This window comes from Leptodactylus fuscus, chromosome 1, assembly GCF_031893055.1.
Source record: "Leptodactylus fuscus isolate aLepFus1 chromosome 1, aLepFus1.hap2, whole genome shotgun sequence".
Taxonomy (NCBI): domain Eukaryota; kingdom Metazoa; phylum Chordata; class Amphibia; order Anura; family Leptodactylidae; genus Leptodactylus; species Leptodactylus fuscus.
This window is the reverse complement of record NC_134265.1, coordinates 225,169,981-225,186,268: the sequence shown is the minus strand read 5'-3', so window position 1 is coordinate 225,186,268 and position 16,288 is coordinate 225,169,981. Positions and strand designations below refer to the sequence as shown.

At 41.7% G+C, this 16,288-nt stretch overlaps 1 protein-coding gene across 4 annotated transcripts in view; it reads left to right on the top strand.

The window, feature by feature from the left end:
- Positions 1 to 16,288, top strand: part of PSD3 (pleckstrin and Sec7 domain containing 3) — a 396,137-nt gene that overhangs the window by 139,157 nt on the left and 240,692 nt on the right. Inside the window, exon 1 of one of the 4 annotated variants that reach the window (XM_075283719.1) lies at positions 243 to 410. The exons of the other annotated variants lie outside the window; for them this stretch is intronic. The gene's annotated coding sequence lies outside the window, so the exon portion shown is untranslated. Of the gene's footprint in view, positions 1 to 242; positions 411 to 16,288 lie in introns of those variants that run through there. 4 annotated transcript variants of the gene reach the window in all.

The window sequence follows — 16,288 nt, the reverse complement described above, 5'->3', positions numbered from 1 at the left end:
GGTTATATCATTGCAGCAAGCTCTGTGACCACCAGGCTGTATCAGCCTCTGAACAATTCCAAGATGCACAATGAAGTGGTCATGTGCTTTTCACTCTTCTATGCAGTCAGTGCAGCCAGGTCTTGGATGAAGGGGGAGGTCACAGGGTGCTGGAATGAGTAAGAGGGTGGAACTCTATAGGAGTGGATAGAGGGGAAGTTGTTCAACTTTCTTTTTTTGTGCTCCTTGCCCTGAGCACTGTCGGGGCATTCTGGGAAAATGTCAGAGTAGATATTGCATCTCTGTGTATGTGCCCTTCAGACAATAGCAACTAAATGAAGCGCTTCTCTGCACAAGCAAGTTTGTCAAGCAGAAAGTTTAGAGACAATTCACACTAACATGGGATGACTGCAAGGTGTTATATAGAAGAGGTAACTAAAATCTTCATGTTCTTTTTTTTAATCTTCTGTGTAAGTTAGCACAGCGATCACTCATTGTATTGTAAGTTTATTAATTTTGTTTACTTTTGTGAGTTTTGTGTACAGATGTAGTTTTTGTAGCACTTTGAATGCAGACCATGCCTCTGTACTGAGAAAATCACGACCTCAGTCGTAGGAATGAATAACGGTTTTATGTCTTTGTTTGCTATTATGTGATGCGTCTGTTGTCTTTAGGTGGTCTGAGAAAGTTGGCTGACCAGGATTACTAAAAGTGTTTCTCCGATCCTTTTAGTTTTGGAAAATAGTTTTGTTGTACATATCTATTTTTGGCTATACAAGTAGTTAGCAATAAATGTGAGGTAGAGCAAATAATTGTTGTTACTTTTCACACTTGTAATTGTGGGACATTGTAAAGCAGTGCATGAAAGCCATGTAATGCAAAAGTGATGGTGCCCACTGCTACTTCACAACAGGCATGTAGGTACTGTTAGTAATTGTGTACTTTATATTCTATGTGTGATGTATTGCTACAAACAAATCTAACTTGTTCCAATATCTGTATCCTCTTTTATATAGCAGTAATATATTCTGTAGCACCATACCCTAATTTCAAGGGGTTTTATAAATTTGAAGGCAGCTGCAGGGAATGATGAAAAAAGTAATCCAAGCTATACTTGTCCTTCATCCTAGCCGCCACTTCTAATGCTGATTCCCATTGCTCAACGCTAGGGTATGTTTACATGGCTGCAGCAGGGAGGTTTATTTATACACAATTCACCAATAAAGCCAGTTACTGGTCTCAGCAGGGAGGTGCCATATAACGCAGAGGCAGGTGATTGGTTTCATTAGTGATCTATGTTCATGGATCCCCTGTCCTCTGCAGTTATGAAAATAGATGCTAAGAAAGTCTGCATTGGAATCAGTGCTTCCTCATGTGAAAGGTAAGCATAGTTTTTTTTTTTTTTTTTTAAATTATATATTTCTAATTTTCTAATCAGACCACACCTACAATGTATTACTGGTTTGGAGGGTCTCCCCCCCCCCCCCCCCCAACTGTTGAATCAGTGCTGCAAGTGCCAGACTGTGTCCAGTTGTCAATTTATTCATACATTTCTAGAAGAAATAATGTAGTAATGTACAGTTGTAAGAAAATAGTTATTAGTGTAATTACTAAATTGAAAAGTACAGTGATAGGTTTTCTTTAACCCGATGCCGACTGCCATTGACTATTTCCTGGGACAGTCATCGTTTATCTCTGAAAAGGACGTACCTGTTATAACAAATGGACATCCTATCGAGTGCTGCATGCTGCAATGATGCAGCTCCCTTTCCGATCTGGTGGTCATGTATTTCAACAGGGTTGGGTGTTGTATGATCTGCTGTCTCCTAGAGGAACCAGATGGGAGCTGCAGTTTAGCTCATGCAGCTGTATTTTTCCTGTACCTGGATCTAATGTATCAGCCCAGTTACAGGTGAAATGCCTCCCAAAAGTTGCAAAAAAATAAAAAGACAAAAAACAAAACAAAGAAATAACATCAATACCATGCCAATATCACAGGCTCTAGCTGCTCCCCCTGTGATGCAACACTTTGCAACACTTTGTTTCACCTATATAGAAATCGCTATAATAAAGAGGGAAAACTATTTTACAATTTTTATTTTTTTTTTTAATTTTTTTTTAAGGACTGCTTTCCGCTATTTCTTAAAGAATTAAAAAAAAAAAAAAAAAAAAAAAAATTGACAAATGTGAAAACTTTGCCTCTCTGGTTTTGTTTACTTTTTCTCTGGATATAATAAAAATGCAAAAAAAAAATCATAAGGCCTGGCTTTGAAAAAAAAAGCACAAAATTTGAATAATATGAATGAAAAAAAATATTAAACTCCTTGAAATCCCATGTACCCTAAAAACAGGGAAAAAAAATGTTATCACTTAATTTACATATATTTTTCCAGGGGCCATATATTAAATAAAATCAAACCAAAAACAAATTGTTCGTGGGCACAGTGGCAACAAAATTGTCATCTAGCATATTGTACTTGGTGACAGGTCATCTTTGAACAAGATTGCAGTGCTAACTGATATTGATGACCTTTCCCTAGCATAGGTCATTTATATCCGATTGGTGTGGGTCCAACCCCTACTAGTCCCACCAATAAAGATACTCTTTTCTGACTGTTTCAGTGCCAGGGACTGCAAGAACAGTTGATTGATGAGAATGGTGGTTGACCCCTACTGATCTGATATTGATCCCTGCTCATCCATGCAGGAAAGTATCAGTCATTCACTCACAATTGGGCTTTTTTTTTTTTTTTTATTCTATAGTTTCCTTGCTTTCTTACATTTTTAAATGTTTAATCTCTTTAATCTATTGGGCTCTGTAATAATGTGCTGCTCTAATGCTGCAAGAACTGTACCTGTGGAATTAGTTCTTGTTAAAAATAAAATATATATAAAAAAATAAATAAAATTAACATGTTAGGTAATCCCATCTGTGTATAAGTCTCCACTATCAAAAAAATTGCATCATTTATCCCATATAGTGAATAACTGGCAAAAAAATAGTCCCAAGCTAAAACTTGTCCCACAAATAGAGCCCTGACATTTTTCCATCAACTAAGGGCGGGTTCACACGAGCACCCAATCTCTGCTTTGTGGGTTTCGGTCTTCTGCCAACAGGAGACGGAAACCCGTCATTCATGTCCGCCCGTGAGCGGCCATGAGCGCATTCTGGTATCTGCGGCAAAAGTTTTTTGTTTTCTTTTTCTCCCTCCCACACAGACCCCACTAAAACATTAAAGTGGTTTTCCCATCTCTGGCTCATCAGCTTTGCCTACTGTTTCTTCTCACTTCCTGTATTCTTCAGCAAGCTGGTGGGATGGCTTTGACTTTTTGAACAGGATACTATAAAGTATCACAATAGATAGACTTTGCTTTTACCATGAGAGATTATGGTTACTAGAAATCTAATATGAATGCAGGTCAAATAGTATGCACAGTAAACGTATATTACATTACACAGGTTTGTATAGAATACTTAACATGCTTGTACATAGAATGGACTGTTTTTTTGTTAACTTCGAGAGATAAGACATGGCTCTTGCTCCCTTTATTAGTAGAGATGAGCGAACAGTAAAATATTCGATGTTCGGTATCCGTTTCGAATAGCCACTCAATATTCGACTATTCGAATGAATATCAAACCCCAATTATACACTCACCGGCCACTTTATTAGGCACACCATGCTAGTAACGGGTTGGACCCCCTTTTGCCTTCAGAACTGCCTCAATTCTTCGTGGCATAGATTCAACAAGGTGCTGGAAGCATTCCTCAGAGATTTTGGTCCATATTGACATGATGGCATCACACAGTTGCCGCAGATTTGTCGGCTGCACATCCATGATGCGAATCTCCCGTTCCACCACATCCCAAAGATGCTCTATTGGATTGAGATCTGGTGACTGTGGAGGCCATTGGAGTACAGTGAACTCATTGTCATGTTCAAGAAACCAGTCTGAGATGATTCCAGCTTTATGACATGGCGCATTATCCTGCTGAAAGTAGCCATCAGATGTTGGGTACATTGTGGTCATAAAGGGATGGACATGGTCAGCAACAATACTCAGGTAGGCTTTGGCGTTGCAACGATGCTCAATTGGTACCAAGGGGCCCAAAGAGTGCCAAGAAAATATTCCCCACACCATGACACCACCACCACCAGCCTGAACTGTTGATACAAGGCAGGATGGATCCATGCTTTCATGTTGTTGACGCCAAATTCTGACCCTACCATCCGAATGTCGCAGCAGAAATCGAGACTCATCAGACCAGGCAACGTTTTTCCAATCTTCAATTGTCCAATTTCGATGAGCTTGTGCAAATTGTAGCCTCAGTTTCCTGTTCTTAGCTGAAAGGAGTGGCACCCGGTGTGGTCTTCTGCTGCTGTAGCCCATCTGCCTCAAAGTTCGACGTACTGTGCATTCACAGATGCTCTTCTGGCTACCTTGGTTGTAACGGATGGCTATTTGAGTCACTGTTGCCTTTCTGTCAGCTCGAACCAGTCTGGCCATTCTCCTCTGACCTCTGGCATCAACAACGCATTTCCACCCACAGAACTGCCGCTCACTGGATGTTTTTTCTTTTTCGGACCATTCTCTGTAAACCCTAGAGATGGTTGTGCGTGAAAATCCCAGTAGATCAGCAGTTTCTGAAATACTCAGACCAGCCCTTCTGGCACCAACAACCATGCCACGTTCAAAGGCACTCAAATCACCTTTCTTCCCCATACTGATGCTCGGTTTGAACTGCAGGAGATTGTCTTGACCGTGTCTACATGCCTAAATGCACTGAGTTGCCGCCATGTGATTGGCTGATTAGAAATTAAGTGTTAACGAGCAGTTGGACAGGTGTACCTAATAAAGTGGCCGGTGAGTGTAGTCTATGGTAGAAAATGCTTTGTTTCAGGGGATCCCACCATTCGACTCAGGAGGGTCACCAAGTCCACTATGACACCCCAGGAAATGATGCCAACACCTCTAAAATGCAACTGGGGCAGCAGGGGAAGCATGTCTGGGGGCATCTAACACACCAAAGTCCCTGTATTACTCCACTATCACAACCTAACAACTACACACTTTCCACATTCAAAAAAAACCTCGATCAAAGTGGTAAAATAACTGGAAACCTTCTTTACTCCCCAAATGGATGGACACAAACCCAAATTTAAGCTCAAGAAACATTAACAAGCACCCCTTTAAATCACGTTGCCCATGACAACCACAAATGGAATAGACAATGGGAAATCCAAAAGCCTTCACCCTTAACTGTCATTTTGAGTCTGTCTGTGTGTGTGTGAGAGAGATGTGGTAAGACTTTCCAAAATTCACTTTTCTAGCCCTTAACAGGAGCCCTTCCAAATTAAGTTACAGGCCCTTAAGCTGAGCTACCAGCAGAGATTGAGGTCCTTTGGGTGAGTTGAGCCTTTAAACAGCAGAGATTTAGTTTTTGGCCCTTGGCATGAGTACAGCCTTTAAAATACAGTGCTTTTGGCCCTTGGAGTGAGTAGAGCCTTTAAAAAGCAGTGTTTTGGGCCCTTTAGGTGACTAGAGTCATTCAGCAGCAGTGTTTTATTTTTTGGCCCTTGGGGTGACCCCTAAAAAATTAGATTTTAGGCCCTTGTGGGTGAGCCCTAAAACATTAATTTTCAGGCCCTTGGGGTGAGCCCTAAAACATTAATTTTCAGGCTCTTAGGGTGACCCCTAAAACATTAATTTTCAGGCTCTTGGGGGGAGCCCTAAAACATTAGATTTCAACCCCTTGGGGGTGAGCCCTAAAAAATTATTTTGCAGGCTATTTTGGGCTGGAGCAATAAAAAAATTGAGTTGCAACCCCCTGGGTTCACATTCAGAAGTAGGGGCTGGGGTTGTAGGAGGAGGATGAGGAGGAAGAGTAAATTGGGTGCTGGCAGCTTCTCTCCAGTACCTGAACTCTGGAGTGGATACCCAGCTGAATATCAAAGTCCTCACCCATGTCCTCTGCTGTTGCTGGCAGCCCCTCTCCAGTACCTGGACTGTGGACTAGGTACCCAACTGGATGTCCACGCCCACGTCCCCTGCTGCTACTGACGAGGGGCACTGCTGGCAGCCCCTCTCCAGTACCTGGACTGTGGACTAGATACCCAGCTCGATATCCAGTTCCACGTCCTCGCCCACGTCCCATGCTGATACTGATGAGGGGCACTGCTGGCAGCCCCTCTCCAGTAGCTGGACTGTGGACTGGATATACAGCTGGGTATCCACGTCCACGCGCACGTCCTCTGTTGCTACGCTGCATGATGTATTAAGTTCTGAAAAGAGCTGTTATTTCCTGCCTAACCAAAGCTATGAAAGCACTTTATCGCCCTCAGAACAAAACTCAAAAAACTGAAATGACACGAATATGGCGGCGGCCGTTCTTATGAATGGGAGGTCACATGTTTTCGGCAGCCAATGGTTTTTTTAAATTTTTTTCACTGCCTCTGTTGTCGTAGTTCCTGTCCCACCTCCCCTGCACAGTTATTGGTGCAAAAAAAGCGGCAGGAAAGGTGGGAGGGGATACGAATTTTTACTGCGTTTGCGGCCTTGTATTCGATTGGAATCGAATATCCCGAATGGCCTGATATTCGATCGAATACCTATTCGATTGAACGGAGTTCGCTCATCTCTATTTATTAGCAAACTGCAGTTAGCTGACCTGATTGTCCTGACCACAGAGTTGTGCATAACAGTGAGAGCACTCAACTCCCCCAGAGAGCAGTGACTCGCGTCATCCATCCTGTCTTGATACACAGGCCATGCACCATAGAAACGATGTGTAAATAATGGGAGGGATAATCTAAAATAGAAGGCAAACACAGTGTTTTAACAAAGCTGTTTTATTTAGTAAAACTCTTGAATTTACAATAAGTTAAGAGTATAGATGGGATCCTTGAGATGGGAGTACCCCTTTTAACCCCTTAGCGACCCAGGGCGTAATAGTACGTCCTGCGTCGCATGGGGATGTATGGAGAGAGCTCTCCCTACAGGGCAGATGCCAGCTGTATAATACAACCGATAACAGCAGTGATCACTGCCCTCAAATTAGACACACAGGACCGTGATGCCTAAATTGTGCAGGCGCCACAGGTGCTGCCATTTTTCACTGATCGCTGCCCTCCTGAAAGTTACCAGAGAGCGATGATCGGTTGCCGATAACAGCCGTTAGCCTATTGAAGGCTCCCAGGCTTGTCATTGTAATAGATTTCTTACACGCAGCCAGAGGCAGTGTCTAATAGAACTAATGGCATTTTGCTATTCACTGTACAGTAGTATTGCAGTGAATAGTATGAGTGATCAGACCCCCTAGGTTTCAAGGTTCCTAGGGGATCTGATGATAAAAGTAAAAAGAAAAAGAAAAAAAATATATAAAAAAAATAAAAAAAAAAGCCCCATCCCTAGATAACATATAAAAGTAAATAAAGAAAAGTAAACATAAACACATTAGGTATCCCCACGCTCCAAAATGCCGAACTATTAAAATATTTATCCCATACTGTGAACAGTCTAGCAGTGGGAAAAAAAATCACAATAGCCAAATAGCGTTTTTTTTCATCACTTTTTATAAAAAAAATTTTTATAGGAGGCAAACCATCAGATCTTTCCCCAAATGGTATCGATAAAAACACCAACTTGTCATAAAAACACACCACACCCAGCTCCATACATCTAAATATGAAAGTTACAGTTGTCACATTTTTTTTTTTTATATTTTGCAAAGTTTTTCATTTTTTAAAAGGTATCAAGATATTGCAAATACTATATAACTGCTGTTCGCTATATTCATACTGACATGCAGAATACAGGTAACATGTCATTTTTACTGCACAGTGAATACTGTAAATAATAAACACATATGAAATTAGCACAGATGCATTTTTTCTCAAATTGCACCTCATTCTGAATTTTTTCCAGCTTCCCAATACATTGCACAGCGTATTGAATGGTGCCATTACAAAGTACAATTTGTTTCGCAATCAATAAGCCATCATGTGACTCTGTGAACTGAAAAAATAAAAAAGTTAGGGCTCTTGAAACGTGGGGAGGGAAAGGAACGAAAATGTTAAACGGAAAAATGCCCGGGTCCTAGGGGCAACACGGTGGCTCAGTGGTTAGCACTGCAGCCTTGCAGTGTTGGAGTCCTGGGTTTGAATCCCACCAGGACCAACATCTGTAAGGAGTTTGTATGTTCTCCCAATGTTTGCGTGGATTTCCTCCCATTCTACAAAGACATACTTAAATGAGAAAAAAAAAATGTACATTGTGATCCCTATATGGGGCTCACAATCTACATTAAAAAATGGGCCCCTTTAAAGGGGCTCTATCATTGGGAAAAGTCATTTTTAACTAATCACATCCTTTCATAGGCTTTAGAAAGGCTGTTTCACACCTACCTTTAGTATGTAAATTACCTCAGTGGTTTTTGAATACATCAGTTTTTATTTAGCTAATTAGACTGGTGCGCGATGCATCGTGCACCCTCTTTGCTATTGTTTCCTATGTGTGTATACAGCACAGGCTGCTGCTGATGACTCAGCTTCCTGTTTGCACACACACATAGGAGATAATAGAAGAGACGAGTGCTGCTGGGAACTTCCTGTGCTTGCTGGAGGCTCATTAGCATATGAATAAAAACTGACTTATTTAGAAACCACTAAGGCAATCTACATCCTAAAGGTAAGTGTGAAATAGACTTTCTAAAGCCTATGCAAGGATGTGATTAGTTAAAAATGACTTTTTCCAGTGATAGATCCCCTTTAAGATGTTAATAAAGCGTATGTGACTTGAGAACAATATCCTTTTGGACCACTATGCACATTAGATGATTGTCTACCAAAATCTATAGGAACAGTCAACATTTATCTAATGTATCTGGTCATGAAGACCCTTCTGTATATTAGCTCATTTATAAAGATGTGTTGTGCTAGGATTTTTTCAGATGTGATATTATCAATTACAATTTGAACTTCCCAGGTCTCAGACAAGACTTGTAAACTAGCTGGAAATTCTTTTGCTGAACATCTAGGGGATTCTTACTGCAGAGTAGCATGAAAATATGGCTTCAGTTTCTTGGGCATGGTTAGGTCATTTCTAGGTGAAGTCCATTTAAAATTCACTAATGTGCGCGTCAGCATTCCCAAGTTTCCGTTCCAGAATAGCTTACAGAGATTCAAAGAAAACCATTTACTCTGGATTTCTTCATATTGTATGTTAAGCAATTGCAGTAGGTGATGGCAGTAGTTTTCATAGCCCAAGTCCCTGCTTTTTTACACGTATTCCTTCCCCAGCCTTCGAGAGGTTGTGGGCAGATTGCTGCATACAGTAAATGGCTACTGTCAGATAATTATAGCAGCCGCAGTCTTTCAAGTGGTTTCACTTGTACATTTATAGTCATTTGATAGAGATGAAAACAGCTACAACCTTTTTTATCATGTTACCATGAATGATGTAGATCTGTTTCTGGGTTTTAGTGTTACAATAAAGTATGTACAGAATGTTTTGTTGTATTTCTGTCTATATGTGCATTGTAGCTTTAAAGTGGATCTTTCACCAGATTCAACAAGTCCAGCTATTTACATAATTTAATAGCTACTCCTCTGCTGATTCTGGCACAGCTGTTTTTTTTCTTTTTTTTTTTTCTCTAGTCTTCACTGTCCCCGAGCAGTCAATGCTGTTTATTTTGATGCTACATAGACTTTTGCCTACCAATATTTGCATTTGAAAAAGGCGCATCTTTTGGCTCCGAAACGCGTTCTGATTTCGGTACAAATATAGGATTCTTTTTGATATCTTGGTGATCGTGGATCATTTCTCTCCACTATTTTGGAATTGGTAGTGTTTGGTCCTCAGCTTTATTTAAAGAGGGGCACAGGCAGTTCTATATACTGCTGGAAAGCTGACAGTGCACTGAATTCAGCGCACTGTCTGCTTTCCCGATCTGTGCGCCGGGTAAAGTGTTATCGGTCCCGGTACTGTAGCGCTTTACAGTCAGAAGGGCGTTTTTGACAGTTAGCCAGGGACGCCCTTCTGCTCAGCAGCGCCTATCGCGCTGTAGAGTGTGAGCGGGGAGGAATGCCCCCTCCCTCTGCTCACAGTGCTCGTCCATAGACAAGTATTATCAGGAGGGGAGGAGGCGTTCCTCCCCGCTCACACTGTGCAGCGCGATAGGCGCTGCTGGGCAGAAGGGCGTCCCTGACTGTCAGAAACGTCCTTCTGACTGTAAAGCGCTACGGTACCGGGACCGATAGCGCTTTACCCGGGGCACAGATCGGGAAAGCCTACAGTGCGCTGAATTCAGCGCACTGTCAGCTTTCCAGCAGTATTTAGAACTGCCTGTGCCCAATCTGATGAAAGGTCCTCTTTAAAGCAATTTTCCAGGCAGAATTTTTTTTAAATGTTTTTTTTTAAAGAAAGGTCTGTTGGTGCTAGTAATGGGTTAATAAGTACACCCATAAACTTTTAGCAGTGTTTGGAGTGATTTCTGAGTGTCTCTGGCAGCTGATGGCATCCTCTGCATTTGTTTACCTGGTGTAACTTCCAGTTGGGTAGCTTTTTACACTACTTCCCTCTCACTCACCCCCCCCCCTTACTCCATTACACTACCCCTACCTGGCTCACTAGCTAAGCTATCCTGCCCATTACTAGCCCCTCCCTCAACCTCTTCCTATCTAAACTATTCCACCCACTATTATCAGAGAGGAAGAGGGGAGGAGCCGTTCCCGGACACAGGACGGCTTGGTAAGTATTGATGGGGATGAAGGGGGGGGGGAGTAATGGTGACATATACCATATTGGTATAACAAGCAGGAAGTCTGCAGAGGAAAACTCTGTGGACGGTATGCGAAAAAAAAATGCTGAAGCTCACTATGTGGGGCAGTAGCCTCCATGTGTTTTTGGCTTATTGTGAGGTTACTTTTATCATATTGTACTATATGTAAAATTTAACATACTATACCTTAACCATACTGTGATATACATAAACTTTGGTGGTCAGGCAAATGCATGATAATAAGGTTTATAAATAAATCGTATTAACAAGTTAATGAGAAACTTTTTAATTATTTATGAGGGGGAATGTTTTCAGAAATAGTTACCATCAGGTTTGTAAATGGCCTTACTACTAGTAGTCATTCATAAGTCACCTATGGGTATATGAGAACTACCAACAACAAATTAGCATTAAAACGTAACGTTTACTAAGGTCAGCTAAAAATGTATACTCACAAACGAAAAAGTGGCCAAACTAGGGTAAATAAAGAGTTAAAACACATAACCCCAATGGGTTCTAGAGAGGGGTACCTGAAGTTCCTGGGTAGCCAGATTATACAGGTCCCCTCCTAGTTCTAACTTAGTGGTCAGAGGGCAAATATTTTAGTACAGTACTTCCATATAAATAAGATAAGATAATCCTTTAATAGTCCCACAGTGGGAAAATTTCAGCATGTTACAGCAGCACAGTAATACAGATACAGGATAATACACAGTAGTATATTATAGGACACACATAAGCTGAGAAGACAAGATATACTAAGAGTCCATAGCAGCTAAGGAACAGAAGAAGGAAGACTTCATAACTATAATCATTCAGTTTTCTGTGCGGAGTGATTTTCGCTTGGTCTGATGTAGATTATACAGCCTGATCGTGGTTGGAAGGAAGTACTTGCGATAGCGCTCCTTCTCGCACTTGGGGTGAAGCAGACGGTCACTTACAGTGCCACCAGGGTACATGGGGTGGGATTTGTTCTCCTGCATGGAGGTCACCATGGACAGTGTCCTTTTGTCACCTACCACCTGTACTGGGTCCAGGGGGCTCCCCAGGACAGAGCTGGCCCTTCTGATCAGCCTGTCAAGTCTATTTCTGTCCCTGGTTGATATATTGCTCCCCCAGCAGGCCACACCGAAAAAGATGGCTGAAGCAACCACAGAGTTGAAGAAGGCCCTAAGAAGTGTCCCCTGGACTCCGAAGGCCCTCAGCCTCCTGAGCAGGTAGAGTCTGCTGTGGCCCTTTCTGTGCAGCACCTCCAGGTGATCAGACCAGTCTAGTTTATTATTTAAGAGCACACCCAGATACTTATAGGTCCTGACTATCTCAATACATGTCCCTTGGATCTCCACTGGGGTCGGAGCACTTCTCCGTTTACTAAACTCCACCACCATCTCCTTGGTCTTCCCAGCATTAATCCTGAGGTGCTTCAGCTGGCACCATTCAACAAAGTCCGGGTTTAAGTCTCTGTATTCCCTATCGTCACCATCAGTGATAAGGCCTACTATAGCAGAGTCATCGGAGTACTTCGGTAAGTAACAGCTGGATGAGTTGTGCCTAAAGTCAGCAGTGTACGGTGTGAAGAGAAATGGGGCAAGAACTGTACCTTGTGGTGCCCCCGTACTACAGATCACAGTGTCAGACACACAGTCCTGGTCTCTCACATACTGAGGGTGGTTTGTCAGGTAGTCTAGGATCCAGTTGGACAGGTGATGGTCCACACCGCCAAGGTTCAGCTTCTCCCTCAGTAGCCCTGGCTGAATGGTGTTGCACTGGAGAAATCAAAGAACATTATTCTCACAGTATTCCCAGGTTTCTTCAGGTGAGAGAGAGCTCTGTGAAGAAGGTGGATGATGGCGTCATCTACCCCAATGCCCGGCCGATAGGCAAACTGGAGGGTTTAATACATCTTCCGTTTACATCAATCGTCTTTGCATAGTATGTAGCTAGGTGGCATTGTAATCCAATATGGATAATACGTATATGTTTTGACCATGATCCCCAGTTTTTGGTACATCTGTTTTGGGGCTATGGTCACACTGTGCGGTACCGCATGATGCACCGTTTAGTGCCATTACCACAATTTAACAAAATGGAGGTGTGAGATAGGTGGCATGGTAATCCAATATGGATAATGCGTATTTAACTCAACTGTAAGCCCTATCTTATTGAAATGTCAGTCCTAAGGCTATAACTATACTGTGCGTTATTACAGAATGTACCGTCTAACGCTACTACCATTATTCAACAAGATGGTGGTGTTGGATATGCGAAGACAATATACTAAGCGGACTGAATTATATCAATAAATGCCGTGATGTCTGAAAAAGATGACCGGGATGTACGATTATCCCAATACTTACCATTTACTTACGTGAAGCTTCCTCTTGGCACTTGTTAGCGATCTTGAGCGCTGGAACATCGATGCTTGGCAGGGGATAAGACATGCCCCCCAATAGGGATTTTCCCAGGCAGGAGACACACCCGCAAGCCTATTGGCAGCAGGATCGATGATGATGGAGAGGGGATCGGGCCCTAGCATATGCATAGGTTCTATTTAAACCCTAGCGCTCAGTCCGGTCGGCGCTTTGACACTGAGTTTTAACCGCAACCAACTTTATCTTTACGACACCTTAGCTTGACATCCTCTCCTGATGAGAATGAGCATTTGAAACACGTAGTGAGCATCATAATTACCGTGTGATATCGTCTCCCTTGGCTCCATAGACTAGGAGTAGGGAGTAATGCAAACTTAATGGATCAAAAGGTGTACAATTTTTATTAGTTTATTGTGGGCTCTAGGGTTTTAACTATGTGGTGAGACACATCACTAGTTTGAGGACAAAAAAGTCACCCAAAACCCCCACTGAAACAAGGGACAATTTACCCATAATTCAACCTAGGGTAGTATTCATATGGAAGTACTAAAATATTTGCCCTCTGACCACTAAGTTAGAACTAGGAGGGGACCTGTATAGTATGGCTACCCAGGAACTTCAGGTACCCCTCCCTAGAACCCATTGGGGTTATGTGTTTTAACTCTTTATTTACCCTAGTTTGGCCACTTTTTAGTTTGTGAGTATACATTTTTAGCTGACCTTAGTAAAAGTTATGTTTTAATGCTAATTTGTTGTTGGTAGTAGTCATTCATATCCTGCATTTGTCCTTGTGCATGGGTGTAATGCAAGACTATGTATATAATTCTGATGTTACTTCCTTTTATTAGATTATGTATCTATTGTATTTTGGCCCTCTCCGTCAATCTCCTAGCACTATGCTTAGCTGATAATAGACTTGATGTATTTTCTCTGTGTGTTCCATATTCAGCACTGGTGCCCTTTCTGTAGTACATCTGTTAATCTTGTGATGAAATTTATAGCTCTACCCAGGAGAGGAACCATTTAGTAGCCACAGGAGGGGAGCTGGAATACAATTCTCACATTTCGCTTTTATTACAAATCCTATTCTTTGCAGCTCATGTGAGGTTTTTTTTTTTTTTTTTTTTTTTTTTTTTTATTTGATACTGCATTTTTATTGTATTAGAATCTTTATCAGCATTCAAAGTTTTATATGAATCACACTGCATGTGAAGTGGTGACAGAGGCAAAGGCATTACAAAAATATGTAGAAAAGGGAGGGTCTTTTATCTTAAACAGCAAGGTAAACCAAACAAAACAGAACTGTCTCACAATTTACGGCCACAGATCCCAGTCACCAGACAGGTAAAAGTATAATCCACTGCACTGATGAATGTATAAAATAAAACTTAACGTTTAATAAATACCCCTAAAACAGAACAATAGTGATATAAAAATACAAAAGTGAGAATGGATGCAATGCCTATTCCTGGACAGTTGGTAACAAATGACAACATAGGGTATAATTTGTATTGATCCAGTGTCATCTAGGGCTTGTGAGTCGCCTAGGTGTCCCTGTTATACCCTATGGAGACTCACCCTGTATGCCCCCAAAAGACTCCCGCCCTAACAAGGGCAGTGCCAAACTGTACCTGAAAAGCGTCCCTATACGTCCCTACGCGTTTAAAGGTACGTGCGTACCTCTCATCAGGGGACCTATCTACACAAAATAACATACATACAGTCCTATTAATCTTAATCATTTTTAGTTCTAAATATTTTGGTGTTCGCAGCAGCCATTTCAGTCTGATATATCTAATAACTGATGGACACAGTAATATTTCAGGACTGAAATGAGGTTTATTGTACTAACAGAAAATGTGCAATATGCATTAAACCAAAATTTGACCAGTGCAAAAGTATGGGCACCTCAACAGAAAAGTGACATTAATATTTAGTAGATCCTCCTTTTGCAAAGATAACAGCCTCTAGTCGCTTCCTGTAGCTTTTAATCAGTTCCTGGATCCTGGATGAAGGTATTTTGGACCATTCCTCTTTACAAAACAATTCAAGTTCAGTTAAGTTTGATGGTCGCCAAGCATGGACAGCCCGCTTCTAATCATCCCACAGATGTTCAATGATATTCAGGTCTGGGGACTGGGATGGCCATTCCAGAACATTGTAATTGTTCCTCTGCATGAATGCCTGAGGATTTGGAGCGGTGTTTTGGATCATTGTCTTGCTGAAATATCTATCCCTGGCATAACTTCAACTTCGTCACTGATTCTTGAACATTATTCTCAAGAATCTGCTGATACTGAGTGGAATCCACGTGAACCTCAACTTTAACAAGATTCTCGGTGCTGGCATTGGCCACACAGCCCCAAAGCATGATGGAACCTCCACCAAATTTTACAGTGGGTAGCAAGTGTTTTTCTTGGAATGCTGTTTTGTTTGGACGCCATGCATAACACTTTTTTGTATGACCAAACAACTCAATCTTTGTTTCATCAGTCCACAGGACCTTCTTCCAAATGAAGCTGGCTTGTCCAAATGTGCTTTTGCATACCTCATGCGACTCTGTTTGTGGCGTGCTTGCAGAAACGGCTTCTTTCTCATCACTCTCCCATACAGCTTCTCCTTGTGCAAAGTGCGCTGTATTGTTGACCGATGCACAGTGACACCATCTGCAGCAAGATGATGCTGCAGCTCTTTGGAGGTGGTCTGTGGATTGTCCTTGACTGTTCTCACCATTCTTCTTCTCTGCCTTTCTGATATTTTTCTTGGCCTGCCACTTCTGGGCTTAACAAGAACTGTCCCTGTGGTCTTCCATTTCCTTACTATGTTCCTCACAGTGGAAACTGGCAGTTTAAATCTCTGAGACAACTTTTTGTATCCTTCCCCTGAACAACTATGTTGAACAATCTTTGTTTTCAGATCATTTGAGAGCGGGCTGTCCATGCTCGGCGACCATCAAACTTAACTGAACTTGAATTGTTTTGTAAAGAGGAATGGTCCAAAATACCTTCATCCAGGATCCAGGAACTGATTAAAAGCTACAGGAAGTGACTAGAGGCTGTTATCTTTGCAAAAGGAGGATCTACTAAATATTAATGTCACTTTTCTGTTGAGGTGCCCATACTTTTGCACCGGTCAAATTTTGGTTTAATGCATATTG